The 24,179-nt window shown below is 41.6% G+C and overlaps 21 non-coding genes across 21 annotated transcripts; all 21 read left to right on the top strand.

Moving 5' to 3' along the window:
- The first annotated feature begins 449 nt into the window (after positions 1-449).
- Positions 450-523, top strand: Trnan-guu (transfer RNA asparagine (anticodon GUU)). Its single transcript has one exon. It is a non-coding gene; the product is annotated as a tRNA-Asn (tRNA).
- Positions 524-985: 462 nt separating this feature from the next.
- Positions 986-1,059, top strand: Trnan-guu (transfer RNA asparagine (anticodon GUU)). The gene has a single exon. It is a non-coding gene; the product is annotated as a tRNA-Asn (tRNA).
- Positions 1,060-2,595: 1,536 nt separating this feature from the next.
- Positions 2,596-2,669, top strand: Trnan-guu (transfer RNA asparagine (anticodon GUU)). The gene has a single exon. It is a non-coding gene; the product is annotated as a tRNA-Asn (tRNA).
- Positions 2,670-3,131: 462 nt separating this feature from the next.
- Trnan-guu (transfer RNA asparagine (anticodon GUU)) lies at positions 3,132-3,205 on the top strand. The gene has a single exon. It is a non-coding gene; the product is annotated as a tRNA-Asn (tRNA).
- Positions 3,206-3,668: 463 nt separating this feature from the next.
- Positions 3,669-3,742, top strand: Trnan-guu (transfer RNA asparagine (anticodon GUU)). The gene has a single exon. It is a non-coding gene; the product is annotated as a tRNA-Asn (tRNA).
- A 1,266-nt stretch (positions 3,743-5,008) lies between these two features.
- On the top strand, positions 5,009-5,082 carry Trnan-guu (transfer RNA asparagine (anticodon GUU)). The gene has a single exon. It is a non-coding gene; the product is annotated as a tRNA-Asn (tRNA).
- Positions 5,083-5,545: 463 nt separating this feature from the next.
- Positions 5,546-5,619, top strand: Trnan-guu (transfer RNA asparagine (anticodon GUU)). Its single transcript has one exon. It is a non-coding gene; the product is annotated as a tRNA-Asn (tRNA).
- A 999-nt stretch (positions 5,620-6,618) lies between these two features.
- Trnan-guu (transfer RNA asparagine (anticodon GUU)) lies at positions 6,619-6,692 on the top strand. Its single transcript has one exon. It is a non-coding gene; the product is annotated as a tRNA-Asn (tRNA).
- A 999-nt stretch (positions 6,693-7,691) lies between these two features.
- On the top strand, positions 7,692-7,765 carry Trnan-guu (transfer RNA asparagine (anticodon GUU)). The gene has a single exon. It is a non-coding gene; the product is annotated as a tRNA-Asn (tRNA).
- Positions 7,766-8,228: 463 nt separating this feature from the next.
- Trnan-guu (transfer RNA asparagine (anticodon GUU)) lies at positions 8,229-8,302 on the top strand. The gene has a single exon. It is a non-coding gene; the product is annotated as a tRNA-Asn (tRNA).
- Positions 8,303-9,301: 999 nt separating this feature from the next.
- On the top strand, positions 9,302-9,375 carry Trnan-guu (transfer RNA asparagine (anticodon GUU)). The gene has a single exon. It is a non-coding gene; the product is annotated as a tRNA-Asn (tRNA).
- A 1,803-nt stretch (positions 9,376-11,178) lies between these two features.
- On the top strand, positions 11,179-11,252 carry Trnan-guu (transfer RNA asparagine (anticodon GUU)). The gene has a single exon. It is a non-coding gene; the product is annotated as a tRNA-Asn (tRNA).
- Positions 11,253-11,714: 462 nt separating this feature from the next.
- On the top strand, positions 11,715-11,788 carry Trnan-guu (transfer RNA asparagine (anticodon GUU)). Its single transcript has one exon. It is a non-coding gene; the product is annotated as a tRNA-Asn (tRNA).
- Positions 11,789-13,859: 2,071 nt separating this feature from the next.
- Trnan-guu (transfer RNA asparagine (anticodon GUU)) lies at positions 13,860-13,933 on the top strand. Its single transcript has one exon. It is a non-coding gene; the product is annotated as a tRNA-Asn (tRNA).
- A 4,486-nt stretch (positions 13,934-18,419) lies between these two features.
- On the top strand, positions 18,420-18,493 carry Trnan-guu (transfer RNA asparagine (anticodon GUU)). Its single transcript has one exon. It is a non-coding gene; the product is annotated as a tRNA-Asn (tRNA).
- Positions 18,494-18,955: 462 nt separating this feature from the next.
- Positions 18,956-19,029, top strand: Trnan-guu (transfer RNA asparagine (anticodon GUU)). Its single transcript has one exon. It is a non-coding gene; the product is annotated as a tRNA-Asn (tRNA).
- A 462-nt stretch (positions 19,030-19,491) lies between these two features.
- Trnan-guu (transfer RNA asparagine (anticodon GUU)) lies at positions 19,492-19,565 on the top strand. The gene has a single exon. It is a non-coding gene; the product is annotated as a tRNA-Asn (tRNA).
- Positions 19,566-21,369: 1,804 nt separating this feature from the next.
- Trnan-guu (transfer RNA asparagine (anticodon GUU)) lies at positions 21,370-21,443 on the top strand. Its single transcript has one exon. It is a non-coding gene; the product is annotated as a tRNA-Asn (tRNA).
- Positions 21,444-22,711: 1,268 nt separating this feature from the next.
- On the top strand, positions 22,712-22,785 carry Trnan-guu (transfer RNA asparagine (anticodon GUU)). Its single transcript has one exon. It is a non-coding gene; the product is annotated as a tRNA-Asn (tRNA).
- Positions 22,786-23,247: 462 nt separating this feature from the next.
- On the top strand, positions 23,248-23,321 carry Trnan-guu (transfer RNA asparagine (anticodon GUU)). Its single transcript has one exon. It is a non-coding gene; the product is annotated as a tRNA-Asn (tRNA).
- Positions 23,322-24,052: 731 nt separating this feature from the next.
- Positions 24,053-24,126, top strand: Trnan-guu (transfer RNA asparagine (anticodon GUU)). Its single transcript has one exon. It is a non-coding gene; the product is annotated as a tRNA-Asn (tRNA).
- The last annotated feature ends 53 nt before the right edge of the window (positions 24,127-24,179 follow it).

Genomic DNA, 24,179 nt, shown 5'->3' with positions numbered 1-24,179 from the left:
TTTGATCAGATAAAGCAGATAGTGCTACCACTGCTTATGATTCCTAATGTCACGATAATTGTAAAGGCAACGGTAGTTTTAGTCTTAAAACTACGTTTACCTGCATAGTCAGATGTGGTGTTAAAAACATTGAAATTGACTTAGCTAACTAGTAAATAGGGATACTTCAGTATGTTTCGTGTCTCCGTGCCGAAATTGGTTAGTGCTTTCGGCTGTTAACGGAAAGGTTGGTGGTTCAAGCCCACCCGGGGAAGCGATGAACAAGTATGTCCATCAGAAAAATCAGAGAGTGCTATCACTGCCTCTTATTCCTAATGTCACGTTATTTGTAAGAGCAACGGTAGTGTTACTCTTGTAGCCATGTTTACTGGCATCATCAGATGTGCTATTAAAATTAAATGAACGTAAATAAGCCAACTTTTAAATAGGGAAACTTCAGTAAGTTTCATGTCTCCGTGGCGCAATTGGTTAGCGCGTTCGGCTGTTATCCGAAGGGTTGGTGGTTCAAGCCCACCCGGGGACGCAATGAACAAATACTTCTATCAGATGAAACAGATGGTGCTACCACTGCTTATGATTCCTAATGTCACGATAATTGTAAAAGCAATGGTAGTTTTAGTCTTGAAACTACGTTTACCTGCATAGTCAGATGTGGTGTTAGAAACATTGAAATTGAATTAGCTAACTAGTAAATAGGGATACTTCAGTATGTTTCGTGTCTCCGTGCCGAAATTGGTTAGCGCTTTCGGCTGTTAACGGAAAGGTTGGTGGTTCAAGCCCACCCGGGGAAGCGATGAACAAGTATGTCCATTAGAAAAATCAGAGAGTGCTATCACTGTCTCTTATTCCTAATGTCACGTTAACTGTAAGAGCAACGGTAGTGTTACTGTTGTAACCATGTTTACTGGCATCATCAGATGTGCTATTAAAATAAACGAAAGTAAATGAGCCAACTTGCAAATAGGGAAACTTCAGTAAGTTTCATGTCTCCGTGGCGCAATTGGTTAGCGCGTTTGGCTGTTAACCGAAAGGTTGGTGGTTCAAGCCCACCCGGGGACGCAATGAACAAATACTTCGATCAGATAAAGCAGATAGTGCTACCACTGCTTATGATTCCTAATGTCACGATAATTGTAAAAGCAACGGTAGTTTTAGTCTTGAAACAACGTTTACCTGCATAGTCAGATGTGGTGTTAGAAACATTGAAATTGATTTAGCTAACTAGTAAATAGGGATACTTCAGTATGTTTCGTGTCTCCGTGCCGAAATTGGTTAGCGCTTTCGGCTGTTAACGGAAAGGTTGGTGGTTCAAGCCCACCCGGGGAAGCGATGAACAAGTATGTCCATCAGAAAAATCAGAGAGTGCTATCACTGCCTCTTATTCCTAATGTCACGTTAACTGTAAGAGCAACGGGAGTGTTACTGTTGTAACCATGTTTACTGGCATCATCAGATGTGCTATTAAAAATAAACGAAAGTAAATGAGCCAACTTGTAAATAGGTAAACTTCAGTAAGTTTCATGTCTCCGTGGCGCAATTGGTTAGCGCGTTCGGCTGTTAACCGAAAGGTTGGTTGTTCAAGCCCACCCGTGACGCAATGAACAAATACTTTGATCAGATAAAGCAGATAGTGCTACCACTGCTTATGATTCCTAATGTCACGATAATTGTAAAGGCAACGGTAGTTTTAGTCTTAAAACTACGTTTACCTGCATAGTCAGATGTGGTGTTAAAAACATTGAAATTGACTTAGCTAACTAGTAAATAGGGATACTTCAGTATGTTTCGTGTCTCCGTGCCGAAATTGGTTAGTGCTTTCGGCTGTTAACGGAAAGGTTGGTGGTTCAAGCCCACCCGGGGAAGCGATGAACAAGTATGTCCATCAGAAAAATCAGAGAGTGCTATCACTGCCTCTTATTCCTAATGTCACGTTATTTGTAAGAGCAACGGTAGTGTTACTCTTGTAGCCATGTTTACTGGCATCATCAGATGTGCTATTAAAATTAAATGAACGTAAATAAGCCAACTTTTAAATAGGGAAACTTCAGTAAGTTTCATGTCTCCCTGGCGCAATTGGTTAGCGCGTTCAACTGTTAACCAAAAGGTTGGTGGTTCAAGCCCACCCGGGGACGCAATGAACAAATACTTCGATCAGATGAAACAGATAGTGCTACCACTGCTTATGATTCCTAATGTCACGATAATTGTAAAAGCAACGGTAGTTTTAGTCTTGAAACTACGTTTACCTGCATAGTCAGATGTGCTGTTAAGAACACTGAAATTGAATTAGCTAACTAGTAAATAGGGATACTTCAGTATGCTTCGTGTCTTAGTGCCGCAATTGGTTAGCGCGTTCGGCTGTTAACGGAGAGATTGGTGGTTCAAGCCCACCCGGGGAGGCGATGAACAAATATGTCCATCAGAAGAATCAGAGAGTGCTATCACTGCCTCTTATTCCTAATGTCACGTTAACTGTAAGAGCAACGGTAGTGTTACTCATGTAGCCATGTTTACTGGCATCATCAGATGTGCTATTAAAAATGAATGAAAGTAAATAAGCCAACTTTTAAATAGGGAAACTTCAGTAAGTTTCATGTCTCCGTGGCGCAATTGGTTAGCGCGTTCGGCTGTTATCCGAAAGGTTGGTGGTTCAAGCCCACCCGGGGACGCAATGAACAAATAATTCTATCAGATGAAACAGGTGGTGCTACCACTGCTTATGATTCCTAATGTCACGATAATTGTAAAAGCAACGGTAGTTTTAGTCTTGAAACTACGTTTACCTGCATAGTCAGATGTGGTGTTAGAAACATTGAAATTGAATTAGCTAACTAGTAAATAGGGATACTTCAGTATGTTTCGTGTCTCCGTGCCGAAATTGGTTAGCGCTTTCGGCTGTTAACGGAAAGGTTGGTGGTTCAAGCCCACCCGGGGAAGCGATGAACAAGTATGTCCATTAGAAAAATCAGAGAGTGCTATCACTGTCTCTTATTCCTAATGTCACGTTAACTGTAAGAGCAACGGTAGTGTTACTGTTGCAACCATGTTTTCTGGCATCATCAGATGTGCTATTAAAATAAACGAAAGTAAATGAGCCAAATTGAAAATAGAGAAACTTCAGTAAGTTTCATGTCTCCGTGGCGCAATTGGTTAGCGCGTTCGGCTGTTAACCGAAAGGTTGGTGGTTCAAGCCCACCCGGGGACGCAATGAACAAATACTTCGATCAGATAAAGCAGATAGTGCTACCACTGCTTATGATTCCTAATGTCACGATAATTGTAAAAGCAACGGTAGTTTTAGTCTTGAAACAACGTTTACCTGCATAGTCAGATGTGGTGTTAGAAACATTGAAATTGAATTAGCTAACTAGTAAATAGGGATACTTCAGTATGTTTCGAGTCTCCGTGCCGAAATTGGTTAGCGCTTTCGGCTGTTAACGGAAAGGTTGGTGGTTCAAGCCCACCCGGGGAAGCGATGAACAAGTATGTCCATCAGAAAAATCAGAGAGTGCTATCACTGCCTCTTATTCCTAATGTCACGTTAACTGTAAGAGCAACGGGAGTGTTACTGTTGTAACCATGTTTACTGGCATCATCAGATGTGCTATTAAAAATAAACGAAAGTAAATGAGCCAACTTGTAAATAGGGAAACTTCAGTAAGTTTCATGTCTCCGTGGCGCAATTGGTTAGCGCGTTCGGCTGTTAACCGAAAGGTTGGTGGTTCAAGCCCACCCGGGGACGCAATGAACAAATACTTCGATCAGATAAAGCAGATAGTGCTACCACTGCTTATGATTCCTAATGTCACGATAATTGTAAAAGCAACGGTAGTTTTAGTCTTGAAACAACGTTTACCTGCATAGTCAGATGTGGTGTTAGAAACATTGAAATTGAATTAGCTAACTAGTAAATAGGGATACTTCAGTATGTTTCGAGTCTCCGTGCCGAAATTGGTTAGCGCTTTCGGCTGTTAACGGAAAGGTTGGTGGTTCAAGCCCACCGGGTGACGCAATGAACAAATACTTCGATCAGATAAAGCAGATAGTGCTACCACTGCTTATGATTCCTAATGTCACGATAATTGTAAAAGCAACGGTAGTTTTAGTCTTGAAACTACGTTTACCTGCATAGTCAGATGTGGTGTTAGAAACATTGAAATTGAATTAGCTAACTAGTAAATAGGGATACTTCAGTATGTTTCGTGTCTCCGTGCCGAAATTGGTTAGCGCTTTCGGCTGTTAACGGAAAGGTTGGTGGTTCAAGCCCACCCGGGGAAGCGATGAACAAGTATGTCCATTAGAAAAATCAGAGAGTGCTATCACTGCCTCATATTCCTAATGTCACGTTAACTGTAAGAGCAACGGTAGTGTTACTGTTGTAACCATGTTTACTGGCATCATCAGATGTGCTATTAAAATAAACGAAAGTAAATGAGCCAACTTGCAAATAGGGAAACTTCAGTAAGTTTCATGTCTCCATGGCGCAATTGGTTAGCGGGTTCGGCTGTTAACCGAAAGGTTGGTGGTTCAAGCCCACCCGGGGACGCAATGAACAAACAATTCGATCAGATGAAACAGATAGTGCTACCACTGCTTATGATTCCTAATGTCACGATAATTGTAAAAGCAACGGTAGTTTTAGTCTTGAAACTACGTTTACTGCATAGTCAGATGTGGTGTTAAAAACATTGAAATTGAATTAGCTAACTAGTAAATAGGGATACTTCAGTATGTTTCGTGTCTTCGTGCCGCAATTGGTTAGCGCGTTCGGCTGTTAACGGAAAGGTTGGTGGTTCAAGCCAACCCGGGGAGGCGATAAACAAATATGTACATCAGAAGAATCAGAGAGTGCTATCACTGCCTCTTATTCCTAATGTCACGTTAACTGTAAGAGCAACAATAGTGTTACTTTTGTAGCCATGTTTACTGGTATCATCAGATGTGCTATTAAAAATAAATAAAAGTAAAAGAGCCAACTTGTAAATAGGGAAACTTCAGTAACTTTCATGTCTCTGTGGCGTAATTGGTGAGCGCGTTCGGCTGTTAACCGAAGGGTTGGTGGTTCAAGCCCACCCGGGGACGCAATAAACAAATACTTCGATCAGATGAAACAGATAGTGCTACCACTGCTTATGATTCCTAACGTCACGATAATTGTAAAAGCAACGGTAGTTTTAGTCTTGAAACAACGTTTACTTGCATAGTCAGATGTGGTGTTAGAAACATTGAAATTGAATTAGCTAACTAGTAAATAGGGATACTTCAGTATGTTTCGTGTCTCCGTGCCGAAATTGGTTAGCGCTTTCGGCTGTTAACGGAAAGGTTGGTGGTTCAAGCCCACCCGGGGAAGCGATGAACAAGTATGTCCATCAGAAAAATCAGAGAGTGCTATCACTGCCTCTTATTCCTAATGTCACGTTAACTGTAAGAGCAACGGGAGTGTTACTGTTGTAACTATGTTTACTGGCATCATCAGATGTGCTATTAAAAATAAACGAAAGTAAATGAGCCAACTTGTAAATAGGTAAACTTCAGTAAGTTTCATGTCTCCGTGGCGCAATTGGTTAGCGCGTTCGGCTGTTAACCGAAAGGTTGGTGGTTCAAGCCCACCCGGTGACGCAATGAACAAATACTTCGATCAGATAAAGCAGATAATGCTACCACTGATTATGATTCCTAATGTCACGATAATTGTAAAGGCAACGGTAGTTTTAGTCTTGAAACTACGTTTACCTGTATAGTCAGATGTGGTGTTAGAAACATTGAAATTAAATTAGCTAACTAGTAAATAGGGATACTTTAGTATGTTTCGTGTCTCCGTGCCAAAATTGGTTAGCGCTTTCGGCTATTAACGGAAAGGTTGGTGGTTCAAGCCCACCCGGGGAAGCGATGAACAAGTATGTCCATCAGAAAAATCAGAGAGTGCTATCACTGCCTCTTATTCCTAATGTCACGTTAACTGTAAGAGCAACGGTAGTGTTACTGTTGTAACCATGTTTACTGGCATCATCAGATGTGCTATTAAAATAAACGAAAGTAAATGAGCCAACTTGCAAATAGGGAAACTTCAGTAAGTTTCATGTCTCCGTGGCGCAATTGGTTAGCGCGTTCGCCTGTTAACCGAAAGGTTGGTGCTTCAAGCCCACCCGGGGACGCAATGAACAAACACTTCGATCAGATGAAACAGATAGTGCTACCACTGCTTATGATTCCTAATTTAACGATAATTGTAAAAGCAACGGTAGTTTTAGTCTTGAAACAACGTTTACCTGCATAGTCAAATGTGGTGTTAGAAACATTGAAATTGAATTAGCTAACTAGTAAATAGGGATACTTCAGTATGTTTCGTGTCTCCGTGCCGAAATTGGTTAGCGCTTTCGGCTGTTAACGGAAAGGTTGGTGGTTCAAGCCCACCCGGGGAAGCGATGAACAAGTATGTCCATCAGATAAATCAGAGAGTGCTATCACTGCCTCTTATTCCTAATGTCACGTTAACTGTAAGAGCAACGGGAGTGTTACTGTTGTAACCATGTTTACTGGCATCATCAGATGTGCTATTAAAAATAAACGAAAGTAAATGAGCCAACTTGTAAATAGGTAAACTTCAGTAAGTTTCATGTCTCCGTGGCGCAATTGGTTAGCGCGTTCGGCTGTTAACCGAAAGGTTGGTGGTTCAAGCCCACCCGGTGACGCAATGAACAAATACTTCGATCAGATAAAGCAGATAATGCTACCACTGCTAATGATTCCTAATGTCACGATAATTGTAAAGGCAACGGTAGTTTTAGTCTTGAAACTACGTTTACCTGTATAGTCAGATGTGGTGTTAGAAACATTGAAATTAAATTAGCTAACTAGTAAATAGGGATACTTCAGTATGTTTCTTGTCTCCGTGCCGAAATTAGTTAGCGCTTTCGGCTGTTAACGGAAAGGTTGGTGGTTCAAGCCCACCCGGGGAAGCGATGAACAAGTATGTCCATCAGAAAAATCAGAGAGTGCTATCACTGCCTCTTATTCCTAATGTCACGTTAACTGTAAGAGCAACGGTAGTGTTACTGTTGTAACCATGTTTACTGGCATCATCAGATGTGCTATTAAAAATAAATGAAAGTAAATGAGCCAACTTGCAAATAGGGAAACTTCAGTAAGTTTCATGTCTCCGTGGCGCAATTGGTTAGCGCGTTCGCCTGTTAACCGAAAGGTTGGTGCTTCAAGCCCACCCGGGGACGCAATGAACAAACACTTCGATCAGATGAAACAGATAGTGCTACCACTGCTTATGATTCCTAATGTCACGATAATTGTAAAAGCAACGGTAGTTTTAGTCTTGAAACTACGTTTACTGCATAGTCAGATGTGGTGTTAAAAACATTGAAATTGAATTAGCTAACTAGTAAATAGGGATACTTCAGTATGTTTCGTGTCTTCGTGCCGCAATTGGTTAGCGCGTTCGGCTGTTAACGGAAAGGTTGGTGGTTCAAGCCAACCCGGGGAGGCGATAAACAAATATGTCCATCAGAAGAATCAGAGAGTGCTATCACTGCCTCTTATTCCTAATGTCACGTTAACTGTAAGAGCAACGGTAGTGTTACTCTTGTAGCCATGTTTACTGGCATCATCAGATGTGCTATTAAAAATAAATAAAAGTAAATGAGCCAACTTGTAAATAGGGAAACTTCAGTAACTTTCATGTCTCCGTGGCGCAATTGGTTAGCGCGTTTGGCTGTTAACCGAAGGGTTGGTGGTTCAAACCCACCCGGGGACGCAATGAACAAATACTTCGATCAGATGAAACAGATAGTGCTACCACTGCTTATGATTCCTAATGTCACGATAATTGTAAAAGCAACGGTAGTTTTAGTCTTGAAACAACGTTTACCTGCATAGTCAGATGTGGTGTTAGAAACATTGAAATTGAATTAGCTAACTAGTAAATAGGGATACTTCAGTATGTTTCGTGTCTCCGTGCCGAAATTGGTTAGCGCTTTCGGCTGTTAACGGAAAAGTTGGTGGTTCAAGCCCACCCGGGGAAGCGATGAACAAGTATATCCATCAGATAAATCAGAGAGTGCTATCACTGCCTCTTATTCCTAATGTCACGTTAACTGTAAGAGCAACGGGAGTGTTACTGTTGTAACCATGTTTACTGGCATCATCAGATGTGCTATTAAAAATAAACGAAAGTAAATGAGCCAACTTGTAAATAGGTAAACTTCAGTAAGTTTCATGTCTCCGTGGCGCAATTGGTTAGCGCGTTCGGCTGTTAACCGAAAGGTTGGTGGTTCAAGCCCACCCGGTGACGCAATGAACAAATACTTCGATCAGATAAAGCAGATAATGCTACCACTGCTTATGATTCCTAATGTCACGATAATTGTAAAGGCAACGGTAGTTTTAGTCTTGAAACTACGTTTACCTGTATAGTCAGATGTGGTGTTAGAAACATTGAAATTAAATTAGCTAACTAGTAAATAGGGATACTTCAGTATGTTTCGTGTCTCCGTGCCGAAATTAGTTAGCGCTTTCGGCTGTTAACGGAAAGGTTGGTGGTTCAAGCCCACCCGGGGAAGCGATGAACAAGTATGTCCATCAGAAAAATCAGAGAGTGCTATCACTGCCTCTTATTCCTAATGTCACGTTAACTGTAAGAGCAACGGTAGTGTTACTGTTGTAACCATGTTTACTGGCATCATCAGATGTGCTATTAAAAATAAACGAAAGTAAATGAGCCAACTTGCAAATAGGGAAACTTCAGTAAGTTTCATGTCTCCGTGGCGCAATTGGTTAGCGCGTTCGCCTGTTAACCGAAAGGTTGGTGCTTCAAGCCCACCCGGGGACGCAATGAACAAACACTTCGATCAGATGAAACAGATAGTGCTACCACTGCTTATGATTCCTAATGTCACGATAATTGTAAAAGCAACGGTAGTTTTAGTCTTGAAACTACGTTTACTGCATAGTCAGATGTGGTGTTAAAAACATTGAAATTGAATTAGCTAACTAGTAAATAGGGATACTTCAGTATGTTTCGTGTCTTCGTGCCGCAATTGGTTAGCGCGTTCGGCTGTTAACGGAAAGGTTGGTGGTTCAAGCCAACCCGGGGAGGCGATAAACAAATATGTCCATCAGAAGAATCAGAGAGTGCTATCACTGCCTCTTATTCCTAATGTCACGTTAACTGTAAGAGCAACGGTAGTGTTACTCTTGTAGCCATGTTTACTGGCATCATCAGATGTGCTATTAAAAATAAATAAAAGTAAATGAGCCAACTTGTAAATAGGGAAACTTCAGTAAGTTTCATGTCTCCGTGGCGCAATTGGTTAGCGCGTTCGGCTGTTAACCGAAGGGTTGGTGGTTCAAGCCCACCCGGGGACGCAATGAACAAATACTTCGATCAGATGAAACAGATAGTGCTACCACTGCTTATGATTCCTAATGTCACGATAATTGTAAAAGCAACGGTAGTTTTAGTCTTGAAACTACGTTTACCTGCATAGTCAGATGTGGTGTTAAAAACATTGAAATTGAATTAGCTAAGTAGTAAATAGGGATACTTCAGTATGTTTCGTGTCTTAGTGCCGCAATTGGTTAGCGCGTTCGGCTGTTAAAGGAAAGGTTGTTGGTTCAAGCCCACCCGGGGAGGCGATGAACAAATATGTCCATCAGAAGAATCAGAGAGTGCTATCACTGCCTCTTATTCCTAATGTCACGTTAACGGTAAGAGCAACGGTAGTGTTACTGTTGTAGCCATGTTTACTGGCATCATCAGATGTGCTATTAAAAATAAATGAAAGTAAATGAGCCAACTTGTAAATAGGGAAACTTCAGTAAGTTTCATGAGTCCGTGGCGCAATTGGTTAGCGCGTTCGGCTGTTAACCGAAAGGTTGGTGGTTCAAGCCCAACTGGGGACGCAATGGTCAACTACTTCGATCAGATGAAACAGATAGTGCTACCACTGCTTATGATTCCTAATGTCACAATAATTGTAAAAGCAACGGTAGTTTTAGTCTTGAAACTACGTTTACCTGCATAGTCAGATGTGGTGTTAAAAACATTGAAATTGAATTAGCTAACTAGTAAAAAAGGATACTTCAGTATGTTTCGTGTCTTCGTGCCGCAATTGGTTAGCGCGTTCGGCTGTTAACGGAAGGGTTGGTGGTTCAAGCCCATCCGGGGAGGCGATGAACAAATATGTCCATCAGAAGAATCAGAGAGTGCTATCACTGCCTTTCATTCCTAATGTCACGTTAACTGTAAGAGCAACGGTAGATTAAGTCTTGAAACTACGTTTACTGCATAGTCAGATATGGTGTTAAAAACATTGAAATTGAATTAGCTAACTAGTAAATAGGGATACTTCAGTATGTTTCGTGTCTTCGTGCCGCAATTGGTTAGCGCGTTCGGCTGTTAACGGAAAGGTTGGTGGTTCAAGCCCACCCGGGGAGGCGATGAACAAATATGTGCATCAGAAGAATCAGAGAGTGCTATCACTGCCTCTTATTCCTAATGTCACGTTAACTGTAAGAGCAACGGTAGATTTAGTCTTGAAACTACGTTTACTGCATAGTCAGATATGGTGTTAAAAACATTGAAATTGAATTAGCTAACTAGTAAATAGGGATACTTCAGTATGTTTCGTGTCTTCGTGCCGCAATTGGTTAGCGCGTTCGGCTGTTAACGGAAAGGTTGGTGGTTCAAGCCCACCCGGGGAGGCGATGAACAAATATGTCCATCAGAAGAATCAGAGAGTGCTATCACTGCCTCTTATTCCTAATGTCACGTTAACTGTAAGAGCAACGGTAGTGTTACTCTTGTAGCCATGTTTACTGGCATCATCAGATGTGCTATTAAAAATAAATGAAAGTAAATGAGCCAACTTGTAATTAGGGAAACTTCGGTAAGTTTCATGTCTCCGTGGCGCAATTGGTTAGCGCTTTCGGCTGTTAACGGAAAGGTTGGTGGTTCAAGCGCACCCGGGGAAGCGATGAACAAGTATGTCCATCAGAAAAATCAGAGAGTGCTATCACTGCCTCTTATTCCTAATGTCACGTTAACTGTAAGAGCAACGGTAGTGTTACTGTTGTAGCCATGTTTACTGGCATCATCAGATGTGCTATTAAAAATAAACGAAAGTAAATGAGCCAACTTGTAAATAGGGAAACTTCAGTAAGTTTCATGTCTCCGTGGCGCAACTGGTTAGCGCGTTCGGCTGTTAACCGAAAGGTTGGTGGTTCAAGCCCACCCGGGGACGCAATGAACAAACAATTCGATCAGATGAAAAAGATAGTGCTACCACTGCTGATGATTCCTAATGTCACGATAATTGTAAAAGCAACGGTAGATTTAGTCTTGAAACTACGTTTACTGCATAGTCAGATATGGTGTTAAAAACATTGAAATTGAATTAGCTAACTAGTAAATAGGGATACTTCAGTATGTTTCGTGTCTTCGTGCCGCAATTGGTTAGCGCGTTCGGCTGTTAACGGAAAGGTTGGTGGTTATAGCTCACCCGGGGAGGCGATGAACAAATATGTCCATCAGAAGAATCAGAAAGTGCTATCACTGCCTCTTATTCCTAATGTCACGTTAACTGTAAGAGCAAAGGTAGTGTTACTGTTGTAGCCATGTTTACTGGCATCATCAGATGTGCTATTAAAAATAAACGAAAGTAAATGAGCCAACTTGTAAATAGGGAAACTTCGGTAAGTTTCATGTCTCCGTGGCGCAATTGGTTAGCGCGTTCGGCTGTTAACCGAAAGGTTGGTGGTTCAAGCCCACCCGGGGACGCAATGAACAAATACTTCGATCAGATGAAGCAGATAGTGCTACCACTGCTTATGATTCCTAATGTCACGATAATTGTAAAAGCAACGGTAGTTTTAGTCTTGAAACTACGTTTACCTGCATAGTCAGATGTGGTGTTAAAAACATTGAAATTGAATTAGCTAACTAGTAAATAGGGATACTTCAGTAGGTTTCGTGTCTTCGTGCCGCAATTGGTTAGCGCGTTCGGCTGTTAACGGAAAGGTTGGTGGTTCAAGCCCACCCGGGGAGGCGATGAACAAATATGTGCATCAGAAGAATCAGAGAGTGCTATCACTGCCTCTTATTCCTAATGTCACGTTAACTGTAAGAGCAACGGTAGTGTTACTCTTGTAGCCATGTTTACTGGCATCATCAGATGTGCTATTAAAAATAAACGAAAGTAAATGAGCCAACTTGTAAATAGGGAAACTTCAGTAAGTTTCATCTCTCCGTGGCGCAATTGGTTAGCGCGTTCGGCTGTTAACCGAAAGGTTGGTGGTTCAAGCCCACCCGGGGACGCAATGAACAAACACTTCGATCAGATGAAACAGATAGTGCTACCACTGCTTATGATTCCTAATATCACGATAATTGTAAAATCAACGGTAGATTTAGTCTTGAAACTACGTTTACTGCATAGTGAGATGTGGTGTTAAAAACCTTGAAATTGAATTAGCTAACTAGTAAATAGGGATACTTCAGTATGTTTCGTGTCTTCGTGCCGCAATTGGTTAGCGCGTTCGGCTGTTAACGGAAAGGTTGGTGGTTCAAGCCCACCCGGGGAGGCGATGAACAAATATGTGCATCAGAAGAATCAGAGAGTGCTATCACTGCCTCTTATTCCTAATGTCACGTTAACTGTAAGAGCAACGGTAGTGTTACTCTTGTAGCCATGTTTACTGGCATCATCAGATGTGCTATTAAAAATAAACGAAAGTAAATGAGCCAACTTGTAAATAGGGAAACTTCAGTAAGTTTCATCTCTCCGTGGCGCAATTGGTTAGCGCGTTCGGCTGTTAACCGAAAGGTTGGTGGTTCAAGCCCACCCGGGGACGCAATGAACAAACACTTCGATCAGATGAAACAGATAGTGCTACCACTGCTTATGATTCCTAATATCACGATAATTGTAAAATCAACGGTAGATTTAGTCTTGAAACTACGTTTACTGCATAGTGAGATGTGGTGTTAAAAACCTTGAAATTGAATTAGCTAACTAGTAAATAGGGATACTTCAGTATGTTTCGTGTCTTCGTGCCGCAATTGGTTAGCGCGTTCGGCTGTTAACGGAAAGGTTGGTGGTTCAAGCCCACCCGGGGAGGCGATGAACAAATATGTCCATCAGAAGAATCAGAGAGTGCTATCACTGCCTCTTATTCCTAATGTCACGTTAACTGTAAGAGCAACGGTAGTGTTACTCTTGTAGCCATGTTTACTGGCATCATCAGATGTGCTATTAAAAATAAACGAAAGTAAATGAGCCAACTTGTAAATAGGGAAACTTCAGTAAGTTTCATCTCTCCGTGGCGCAATTGGTTAGCGCGTTCGGCTGTTAACCGAAAGGTTGGTGGTTCAAGCCCACCCGGGGACGCAATGAACAAACACTTCGATCAGATGAAACAGATAGTGCTACCACTGCTTATGATTCCTAATATCACGATAATTGTAAAATCAACGGTAGATTTAGTCTTGAAACTACGTTTACTGCATAGTGAGATGTGGTGTTAAAAACCTTGAAATTGAATTAGCTAACTAGTAAATAGGGATACTTCAGTATGTTTCGTGTCTTCGTGCCGCAATTGGTTAGCGCGTTCGGCTGTTAACGGAAAGGTTGGTGGTTCAAGCCCACCCGGGGAGGCGATGAACAAATATGTCCATCAGAAGAATCAGAGAGTGCTATCACTGCCTCTTATTCCTAATGTCACGTTAACTGTAAGAGCAACGGTAGTGTTACTCTTGTAGCCATGTTTACTGGCATCATCAGATGTGCTATTAAAAATAAATGAAAGTAAATGAGCCAACTTGTAATTAGGGAAACTTCCGTAAGTTTCATGTCTCCGTGGCGCAATTAGTTAGCGCGTTCGGCTGTTAACCGAAAGGTTGGTGGTTCAAGCCCACCCGGGGACGCAATGAACAAATACTTCGATCAGATGAAACAGATAGTGCTACAACTGCTTATGATTCCTAATGTCACGATAACTGTAAAAGCAACGGTAGTTTTAGTCTTGAAACTACGTTTACCTGCATAGTCAGATGTGGTGTTAAAAACATTGAAATTGAATTAGCTAACTAGTAAATAGGGATACTTCAGTATGTTTCGTGTCTTAGTGCCGCAATTGGTTAGCGCGTTCGGCTGTTAACGGAAAGGTTGGTGGTTCAAGCCCACCCGGGGAGGCGATTAACAAATATGTCCATCAGAAGAATCAGAGAGTGCTATCACTGCCTCTTATTCCTAATGTCATGTTAACTGTAAGAGCAAGGGTAGTGTTACTCTTGTAGCCATGTTTACTGGCATCATCAGATGTGCTATTAAAATAAATGAAAGTAATTGAGCCAACTTGTAAATAGGGAAACTTCAGTAATTTTCATGTCTCCGTGGAGCAATTGGTTAGCGCGTTCGGCTGTTGACCGAAAGGTTGGTGGTTCAAGCCCACCCCGGGACGCAATGAACAAATACTTCGATCAGATGAAACAGATAGTGCTACCACTGCTTATGATTCCTAATGTCACGATAATTGTAAAAGCAACGGTAGTTTTAGTCTTGAAACTACGTTTACCTGCATAGTCAGATGTGGTGTTAAAAACATTGAAATTGAATTAGATAACTAGTAAATAGGGATACTTCAGTATGTTTCGTGTCTCCGTGCGCAATTGGTTAGCGCTTTCGGCTGTTAACGGAAAGGTTGGTGGTTCAAGCGCACCCGGGGAAGCGATGAACAAGTATGTCCATCAGAAAAATCAGAGAGTGCTATCACTGCCTCTTATTCCTAATGTCACGTTAACTGTAAGAGCAACGATAGTGTTACTCTTGTAGCCATGTTTACTGGCATCACCAGATGTGCTATTAAAAAGTAATGAAAGTAAATGAGCCAACTTGTAAATAGGTAAACTTCAGTAAGTTTCATGTCTCCGTGGCGCAATTGGTTAGCGCGTTCGGCTGTTGACCGAAATGTTGGTGGGTCAAGCCCACCCGGGGACGCAATGAACAAACTCTTCGATCAGATGAAACAGATAGTGCTACCACTGCTTATGATTCCTAATGTCGCAATAATTGTAAAAGCAACGGTAGTTTTAGTCTTGAAACTACGTTTACTGCATAGTCAGATATGGTGTTAAAAACATTGAAATTGAATTAGCTAACTAGTAAATAGGGATACTTCAGTATGTTTCGTGTCTTCGTGCCGCAATTGGTTAGCGCGTTCGGCTGTTAACGGAAAGGTTGGTGGTTCAAGCCCACCCGGGGAGGCGATGAACAAATATGTCCATCAGAAGAATCAGAAAGTGCTATCACTGCCTCTTATTCCTAATGTCACGTTAACTGTAAGAGCTACGGTAGTGTTACTGTTGTAGCCATGTTTACTGGCATCATCAGATGTGCTATTAAAAATAAACGAAAGTAAATGAACCAACTTGTAAATAGGGAAACTTCAGTAAGTTTCATGTCTCCGTGGCGCAATTGGTTAGCGCGTTCGGCTGTTAACCGAAAGGTTGGTGGTTCAAGCCCACCCGGGGAAGCGATGAACAAGTATGTCCATCAGAAAAATCATAGAGTTCTATCATTGCCTCTTATTCCTAATGTCACGTTAACTGTAAGAGCAACGGTAGTGTTACTGTTGTAGCCATGTTTACTGGCATCATCAGATGTGCTATTAAAAATAAATGAAAGTAATTGAGCCAACTTGTAAATAGGGAAACTTCAGTAATTTTCATGTCTCCGTGGCGCAATTGGTTAGCGCGTTCGGATGTTAACCGAAAGGTTGGTGGTTCAAGCCCACCCGGGGACGCAATGAACAAACACTTCGATCAGATGAAACAGATAGTGCTACCACTGCTTATGATTCCTAATGTCACGATAATTGTAAAAGCAACGGTAGTTTTAGTCTTGAAACTACGTTTACCTGCATAGTCAGATGTGGTGTTAAAAACATTGAAATTGAATTAGATAACTAGTAAATAGGGATACTTCAGTATGTTTCGTGTCTCCGTGCGCAATTGGTTAGCGCTTTCGGCTGTTAACGGAAAGGTTGGTGGTTCAAGCGCACCCGGGGAAGCGATGAACAAGTATGTCCATCAGAAAAATCAGAGAGTGCTATCACTGCCTCTTATTCCTAATGTCACGTTAACTGTAAGAGCAACGATAGTGTTACTCTTGTAGCCATGTTTACTGGCATCATCAGATGTGCTATTAAAAAGTAATGAAAGTAAATGAGCCAACTTGTAAATAGGTAAACTTCAGTAAGTTTCATGTCTCCGTGGCGCAATTGGTTAGCGCGTTCGGCTGTTAACCGAAATGTTGGTGGGTCAAGCCCACCCGGGGACGCAATGAACAAACTCTTCGATCAGATGAAACAGATAGTGCTACCACTGCTTATGATTCCTAATGTCGCAATAATTGTAAAAGCAACGGTAGTTTTAGTCTTGAAACTACGTTTACTGCATAGTCAGATATGGTGTTAAAAACATTGAAATTGAATTAGCTAACTAGTAAATAGGGATACTTCAGTATGTTTCGTGTCTTCGTGCCGCAATTGGTTAGCGCGTTCGGCTGTTAACGGAAAGGTTGGTGGTTCAAGCCCACCCGGGGAGGCGATGAACAAATATGTCCATCAGAAGAATCAGAAAGTGCTATCACTGCCTCTTATTCCTAATGTCACGTTAACTGTAAGAGCTACGGTAGTGTTACTGTTGTAGCCATGTTTACTGGCATCATCAGATGTGCTATTAAAAATAAACGAAAGTAAATGAACCAACTTGTAAATAGGGAAACTTCAGTAAGTTTCATGTCTCCGTGGCGCAATTGGTTAGCGCGTTCGGCTGTTAACCGAAAGGTTGGTGGTTCAAGCCCACCCGGGGAAGCGATGAACAAGTATGTCCATCAGAAAAATCATAGAGTTCTATCATTGCCTCTTATTCCTAATGTCACGTTAACTGTAAGAGCAACGGTAGTGTTACTGTTGTAGCCATGTTTACTGGCATCATCAGATGTGCTATTAAAAATAAATGAAAGTAATTGAGCCAACTTGTAAATAGGGAAACTTCAGTAATTTTCATGTCTCCGTGAAGCAATTGGTTAGCGCGTTCAGCTGTTGACCGAAAGGTTGGTGGTTCAAGCCCACCCGGGGACGCAATGAACAAATACTTCGATCAGATGAAACAGATAGTGCTACCACTGCTTATGATTCCTAATGTCACGATAATTGTAAAATCAACGGTAGATTTAGTCTTGAAACTACGTTTACTGCATAGTCAGATGTGGTGTTAAAAACATTGAAATTGAATTAGCTAACTGGTAAATAGGGATACTTCAGTATGTTTCGTGTCTTCGTGCCACAATTGGTTAACGCGTTCAGCTGTTAACGGAAAGGTTGGTGGTTCAAGCCCACCCGGGGAGGCGATGAACAAATATGTCCATCAGAAGAATCAGAGAGTGCTATCACTGCCTCTTATTCCTAATGTCACGTTAACTGTAAGAGCAACGGTAGTGTTACTCTTGTAGCCATGTCTACTGGCATCATCAGATGTGCTATTAAAAATAAATGAAAGTAAATGAGCCAACTTGTAAATAGCGAAACTTCAGTAATTTTCATGTCTCCGTGAAGCAATTGGTTAGCGCGTTCAGCTGTTGACCGAAAGGTTGGTGGTTCAAGCCCACCCGGGGACGCAATGAACAAATACTTCGATCAGATGAAACAGATAGTGCTACCACTGCTTATGATTCCTAATGGCACGATAATTGTAAAATCAACGGTAGATTTAGTCTTGAAACTACGTTTACTGCATAGTCAGATGTGGTGTTAAAAACATTGAAATTGAATTAGCTAACTAGTAAATAGGGATACTTTAGTAATGTTTCGTGTCTTCGTGCCACAATTGGTTAGCGTGTTCAGCTGTTAACGGAAAGGTTGGTGGTTCAAGCCCACCCGGGGAGGCGATGAACAAATATGTCCATCAGAAGAATCAGAGAGTGCTATCACTGCCTCTTATTCCTAATGTCACGTTAACTGTAAGAGCAACGGTAGTGTTACTCTTGTAGCCATGTTTACTGGCATCATCAGATGTGCTATTAAAAATAAACGAAAGTAAATGAGCCAACTTGTAAATAGGGAAACTTCAGTAAGTTTCATGTCTCCGTGGCGCAATTGGTTAGCGCGTTCGGCTGTTAACCGAAAGGTTGGTGATTCAAGCGCACCCGGGGAAGCGATGAACAAGTATGTCCATCAGAAAAATCAGAGAGTGCTATCACTGCCTCTTATTCCTAATGTCACGTTAACTGTAAGAGCAACGGTAGTGTTACTGTTGTAGCCATGTTTACTGGCATCATCAGATGTGCTATTAAAAATAAACGAAAGTAAATGAGCCAACTTGTAAATAGGGAAACTTCAGTAAGTTTCATGTCTCCGTGGCGCAATTGGTTAGCGCGTTCGGCTGTTAACCGAAAGGTTGGTGGTTCAAGCCCACCCGGGGACGCAATGAACAAAAAATTCGATCAGATGAAAAAGATAGTGCTACCACTGCTGATGATTCCTAATGTCACGATAATTGTAAAAGCAACGGTAGATTTAGTCTTGAAACTACGTTTACTGCATAGTCAGATATGGTGTTAAAAACATTGAAATTGAATTAGCTAACTAGTAAATAGGGATACTTCAGTATGTTTCGTGTCTTCGTGCCGCAATTGGTTAGCGCGTTCGGCTGTTAACGGAAAGGTTGGTGGTTCAAGCCCACCCGGGGAGGCGATGAACAAATATGTGCATCAGAAGAATCAGAGAGTGCTATCACTGCCTCTTATTCCTAATGTCACGTTAACTGTAAGAGCAACGGTAGTGTTACTCTTGTAGCCATGTTTACTGGCATCATCAGATGTGCTATTAAAAATAAACGAAAGTAAATGAGCCAACTTGTAAATAGGGAAACTTCAGTAAGTTTCATGTCTCCGTGGCGCAATTGGTTAGCGCGTTCGGCTGTTAACCGAAAGGTTGGTGGTTCAAGCCCACCCGGGGACGCAATGAACAAACAATTCGATCAGATGAAACAGATAGTGCTACCACTGCTTATGTTTCCTAATGTCACGATAATTGTAAAAGCAACGGTAGATTTAGTCTTGAAACTACGTTTACTGCATAGTCAGATGTGGTGTTAAAAACATTGAAATTGAATTAGCTAACTAGTAAAAAAGGATACTTCAGTATGTTTCGTGTCTTCGTGCCGCAATTGGTTAGCGCGTTCGGCTGTTAACGGAAAGGTTGGTGGTTCAACCCCACCCGGGGAGGCGATGAACAAATATGTCCATCAGAAGAATCAGAAAGTGCTATCACTGCCTCTTATTCCTAATGTCACGTTAACTGTAAGAGCAAAGGTAGTGTTACTGTTGTAGCCATGTTTACCGGCATCATCAGATGTGCTATTAAAAATAAACGAAAGTAAATGAGCCAACTTGTAAATAGGGAAACTTCGGTAAGTTTCATGTCTCCGTGGCGCAATTGGTTAGCGCGTTCGGCTGTTAACCGAAAGGTTGGTGGTTCAAGCCCACCCGGGGACGCAATGAACAAATACTTCGATCAGATGAAACAGATAGTGCTACCACTGCTTATGATTCCTAATGTCACGATAATTGTAAAAGCAACGGTAGTTTTAGTCTTGAAACTACGTTTACCTGCATAGTCAGATGTGGTGTTAAAAACATTGAAATTGAATTAGCTAAGTAGTAAATAGGGATACTTCAGTATGTTTCGTGTCTTAGTGCCGCAATTGGTTAGCGCGTTCGGCTGTTAAAAGAAAGGTTGTTGGTTCAAGCGCACCCGGGGAAGCGATGAACAAGTATGTCCATCAGAAAAATCCGAGAGTGCTATCACTGCCTCTTATTCCTAATGTCACGTTAACTGTAAAAGCAACGGTAGTGTTACTCTTGTAGCCATGTTTACTGGCATCATCAGATGTGCTATTAAAAAGTAATGAAAGTAAATGAGCCAACTTGTAAATAGGTAAACTTCAGTAAGTTTCATGTCTCCGTGGCGCAATTGGTTAGCGCGTTCGGCTGTTAACCGAAATGTTGGTGGGTCAAGCCCACCCGGGGACGCAATGAAAAAACTCTTCGATCAGATGAAACAGATAGTGCTACCACTGCTTATGATTCCTAATGTCGCAATAATTGTAAAAGCAACGGTAGTTTTAGTCTTGAAACTACGTTTACTGCATAGTCAGATATGGTGTTAAAAACATTGAAATTGAATTAGCTAACTAGTAAATAGGGATACTTCAGTATGTTTCGTGTCTTCGTGCCGCAATTGGTTAGCGCGTTCGGCTGTTAACGGAAAAGTTGGTGGTTCAAGCCCACCCGGGGAGGCGATGAACAAATATGTCCATCAGAAGAATCAGAAAGTGCTATCACTGCCTCGTATTCCTAATGTCACGTTAACTGTAAGAGCTACGGTAGTGTTACTGTTGTAGCCATGTTTACTGGCATCATCAGATGTGCTATTAAAAATAAACGAAAGTAAATGAGCCAACTTGTAAATAGGGAAACTTCAGTAAGTTTCATGTCTCCGTGGCGCAATTGGTTAGCGCGTTCGGCTGTTAACCGAAAGGTTGGTGGTTCAAGCCCACCCGGGGAAGCGATGAACAAGTATGTCCATCAGAAAAATCAGAGAGTTCTATCATTGCCTCTTATTCCTAATGTCACGTTAACTGTAAGAGCAACGGTAGTGTTACTGTTGTAGCCATGTTTACTGGCATCATCAGATGTGCTATTAAAAATAAATGAAAGTAATTGAGCCAACTTGTAAATAGGGAAACTTCAGTAATTTTCATGTCTCCGTGAAGCAATTGGTTAGCGCGTTCAGCTGTTGACCGAAAGGTTGGTGGTTCAAGCCCACCCGGGGACGCAATGAACAAATACTTCGATCAGATGAAACAGATAGTGCTACCACTGCTTATGATTCCTAATGTCACGATAATTGTAAAATCAACGGTAGATTTAGTCTTGAAACTACGTTTACTGCATAGTCAGATGTGGTGTTAAAAACATTGAAATTGAATTAGCTAACTAGTAAATAGGGATACTTCAGTATGTTTCGTGTCTTCGTGCCACAATTGGTTAGCGCGTTCAGCTGTTAACGGAAAGGTTGGTGGTTCAAGCCCACCCGGGGAGGCGATGAACAAATATGTCCATCAGAAGAATTAGAGAGTGCTATCACTGCCTCTTATTCCTAATGTCACGCTAACTGTAAGAGCAACGGTAGTGTTACTCTTGTAGCCATGTCTACTGGCATCATCAGATGTGCTATTAAAAATAAATGAAAGTAAATGAGCCAACTTGTAAATAGCGAAACTTCAGTAATTTTCATGTCTCCGTGGCGCAATTGGTTAGCGCGTTCGGCTGTTAACCGAAAGGTTGGTGGTTCAAGCCCACCCGGGGACGCAATGAACAAACAATTCGATCAGATGAAACAGATAGTGCTACCACTGCTTATGATTCCTAATGTCACGATAATTGTAAAAGCAACGGTAGATTTAGTCTTGAAACTACGTTTACTGCATAGTCAGATATGGTGTTAAAAACATTGAAATTGAATTAGCTAACTAGTAAAAAAGGATACTTCAGTATGTTTCGTGTCTTCGTGCCGCAATTGGTTAGCGCGTTCGGCTGTTAACGGAAAGGTTGGTGGTTCAACCCCACCCGGGGAGGCGATGAACAAATATGTCCATCAGAAGAATCAGAGAGTGCTATCACTGCCTCTTATTCCTAATGTCACGTTAACTGTAAGAGCAACGGTAGTGTTACTCTTGTAGCCATGTTTACTGGCATCATCAGATGTGCTATTAAAAATAAATGAAAGTAAATGAGCCAACTTGTAAATAGGGAAACTTCAGTAAGTTTCATGAGTCCGTGGCGCAATTGGTTAGCGCGTTCGGCTGTTAACCGAAAGGTTGGTGGTTCAAGCCCACCTGGGGACGCAATGATCAAATTCTTCGATCAGATGAAACAGATAGTGCTACCACTGCTTATGATTCCTAATGTCACAGTAATTGTAAAAGCAACGGTAGTTTTAGTCTTGAAACTACGTTTACCTGCATAGTCAGATGTGGTGTTAAAAACATTGAAATTGAATTAGCTAACTAGTAAAAAAGGATACTTCAGTATGTTTCGTGTCTTCGTGCCACAATTGGTTAGCGCGTTCGGCTGTTAACGGAAGGGTTGGTGGTTCAAGCCCATCCGGGGAGGCGATGAACAAATATGTCCATCAGAAGAATCAGAGAGTGCTATCACTGCCTTTTATTCCTAATGTCACGTTAACTGTAAGAGCAAGGGTAGTGTTACTATTGTAGCCATGTTTACTGGCATCATCAGATGTGCTATTAAAAATAAATGAAAGTAAATGAGCCAACTTGTAAATAGGGAAACTTCAGTAAGTTTCATGTCTCCGTGGCGCAATTGGTTAGCGCGTTCGGCTGTTAACCGAAAGGTTGGTGGTTCAAGCCCACCCGGGGAAGTGATGAACAAGTATGTCCATCTTAAAAATCAGAGAGTGCTATCACTGCCTCTTATTCCTAATGTCACGTTAACTGTAAGAGCAACGGTAGTGTTACTGTTGTAGCCATGTTTACTGGCATCATCAGATGTGCTATTAAAAATAAACGAAAGTAAATGAGCCAACTTGTAAATAGGGAAACTTCAGTAAGTTTCATGTCTGCGTGGCGCAATTGGTTAGCGCGTTCGGCTGTTAACCGAAAGGTTGGTGGTTCAAGCCCACCCGGGGACGCAATGAACAAACAATTCGATCAGATGAAAAAGATAGTGCTACCACTGCTGATGATTCCTATTGTCACGATAATTGTAAAAGCAACGGTAGATTTAGTCTTGAAACTACGTTTACTGCATAGTCAGATATGGTGTTAAAAACATTGAAATTTAATTAGCTAACTAGTAAATAGGGATACTTCAGTATGTTTCGTGTCTTCGTGCCGCAATTGGTTAGCGCGTTCGGCTGTTAACGGAAAGGTTGGTGGTTCAAGCACACCAGGGGAGGCGATGAACAAATATGTGCATCAGAAGAATCAGAGAGTGCTATCACTGCCTCTTATTCCTAATGTCACGTTAACTGTAAGAGCAACGGTAGTGTTACTCTTGTAGCCATGTTTACTGGCATCATCAGATGTGCTATTAAAAATAAACGAAAGTAAATGAGCCAACTTGTAAATAGGGAAACTTCAGTAAGTTTCATGTCTCCGTGGCGCAATTGGTTAGCGCGTTCGGCTGTTAACCGAAAGGTTGGTGGTTCAAGCCCACCCGGGGACGCAATGAACAAACAATTCGATCAGATGAAACAGATAGTGCTACCACGGCTTATGATTCCTAATGTCACGATAATTGTAAAAGCAACGGTAGATTTAGTCTTGAAACTACGTTTACTGCATAGTCAGATATGGTGTTAAAAACATTGAAATTGAATTAGCTAACTAGTAAATAGGGATACTTCAGTATGTTTCGTGTCTTCGTGCCGCAATTGGTTAGCGCGTTCGGCTGTTAACGGAAAGGTTGGTGGTTCAAGCCCACCCGGGGAGGCGATGAACAAATATGTCCATCAGAAGAATCAGAAAGTGCTATCACTGCCTCTTATTCCTAATGTCACGTTAACTGTAAGAGCAAAGGTAGTGTTACTGTTGTAGCCATGTTTACAGGCATCATCAGATGTGCTATTAAAAATAAACGAAAGTAAATGAGCCAAATTGTAAATAGGGAAACTTCGGTAAGTTTCATGTCTCCGTGGCGCAATTGGTTAGCGCGTTCGGCTGTTAACCGAAAGGTTGGTGGTTCAAGCCCACCCGGGGAAGCGATGAACAAGTATGTCCATCAGAAAAATGAGAGAGTGCTATCATTGCCTCTTATTCCTAATGTCACGTTAACTGTAAGAGCAACGGTAGTGTTACTGTTGTAGCCATGTTTACTGGCATCATCAGATGTGCTAATAAAAATAAATGAAAGTAAATGAGCCAACTTGTAATTAGGGAAACTTTCGTAAGTTTCATGTCTCCGTGGCGCAATTGGTTAGCGCGTTCGGCTGTTAACCGAAAGGTTGGTGGTTCAAGCCCACCCGGGGACGCAATGAACAAATACTTCGATCAGATGAAACAGATAGTGCTACCACTGCTTATG

This window comes from Hydractinia symbiolongicarpus, chromosome 11, assembly GCF_029227915.1.
Source record: "Hydractinia symbiolongicarpus strain clone_291-10 chromosome 11, HSymV2.1, whole genome shotgun sequence".
In the NCBI taxonomy this organism is placed as follows: domain Eukaryota; kingdom Metazoa; phylum Cnidaria; class Hydrozoa; order Anthoathecata; family Hydractiniidae; genus Hydractinia; species Hydractinia symbiolongicarpus.
This window is presented reverse-complemented; position numbering and strand designations above follow the sequence as displayed.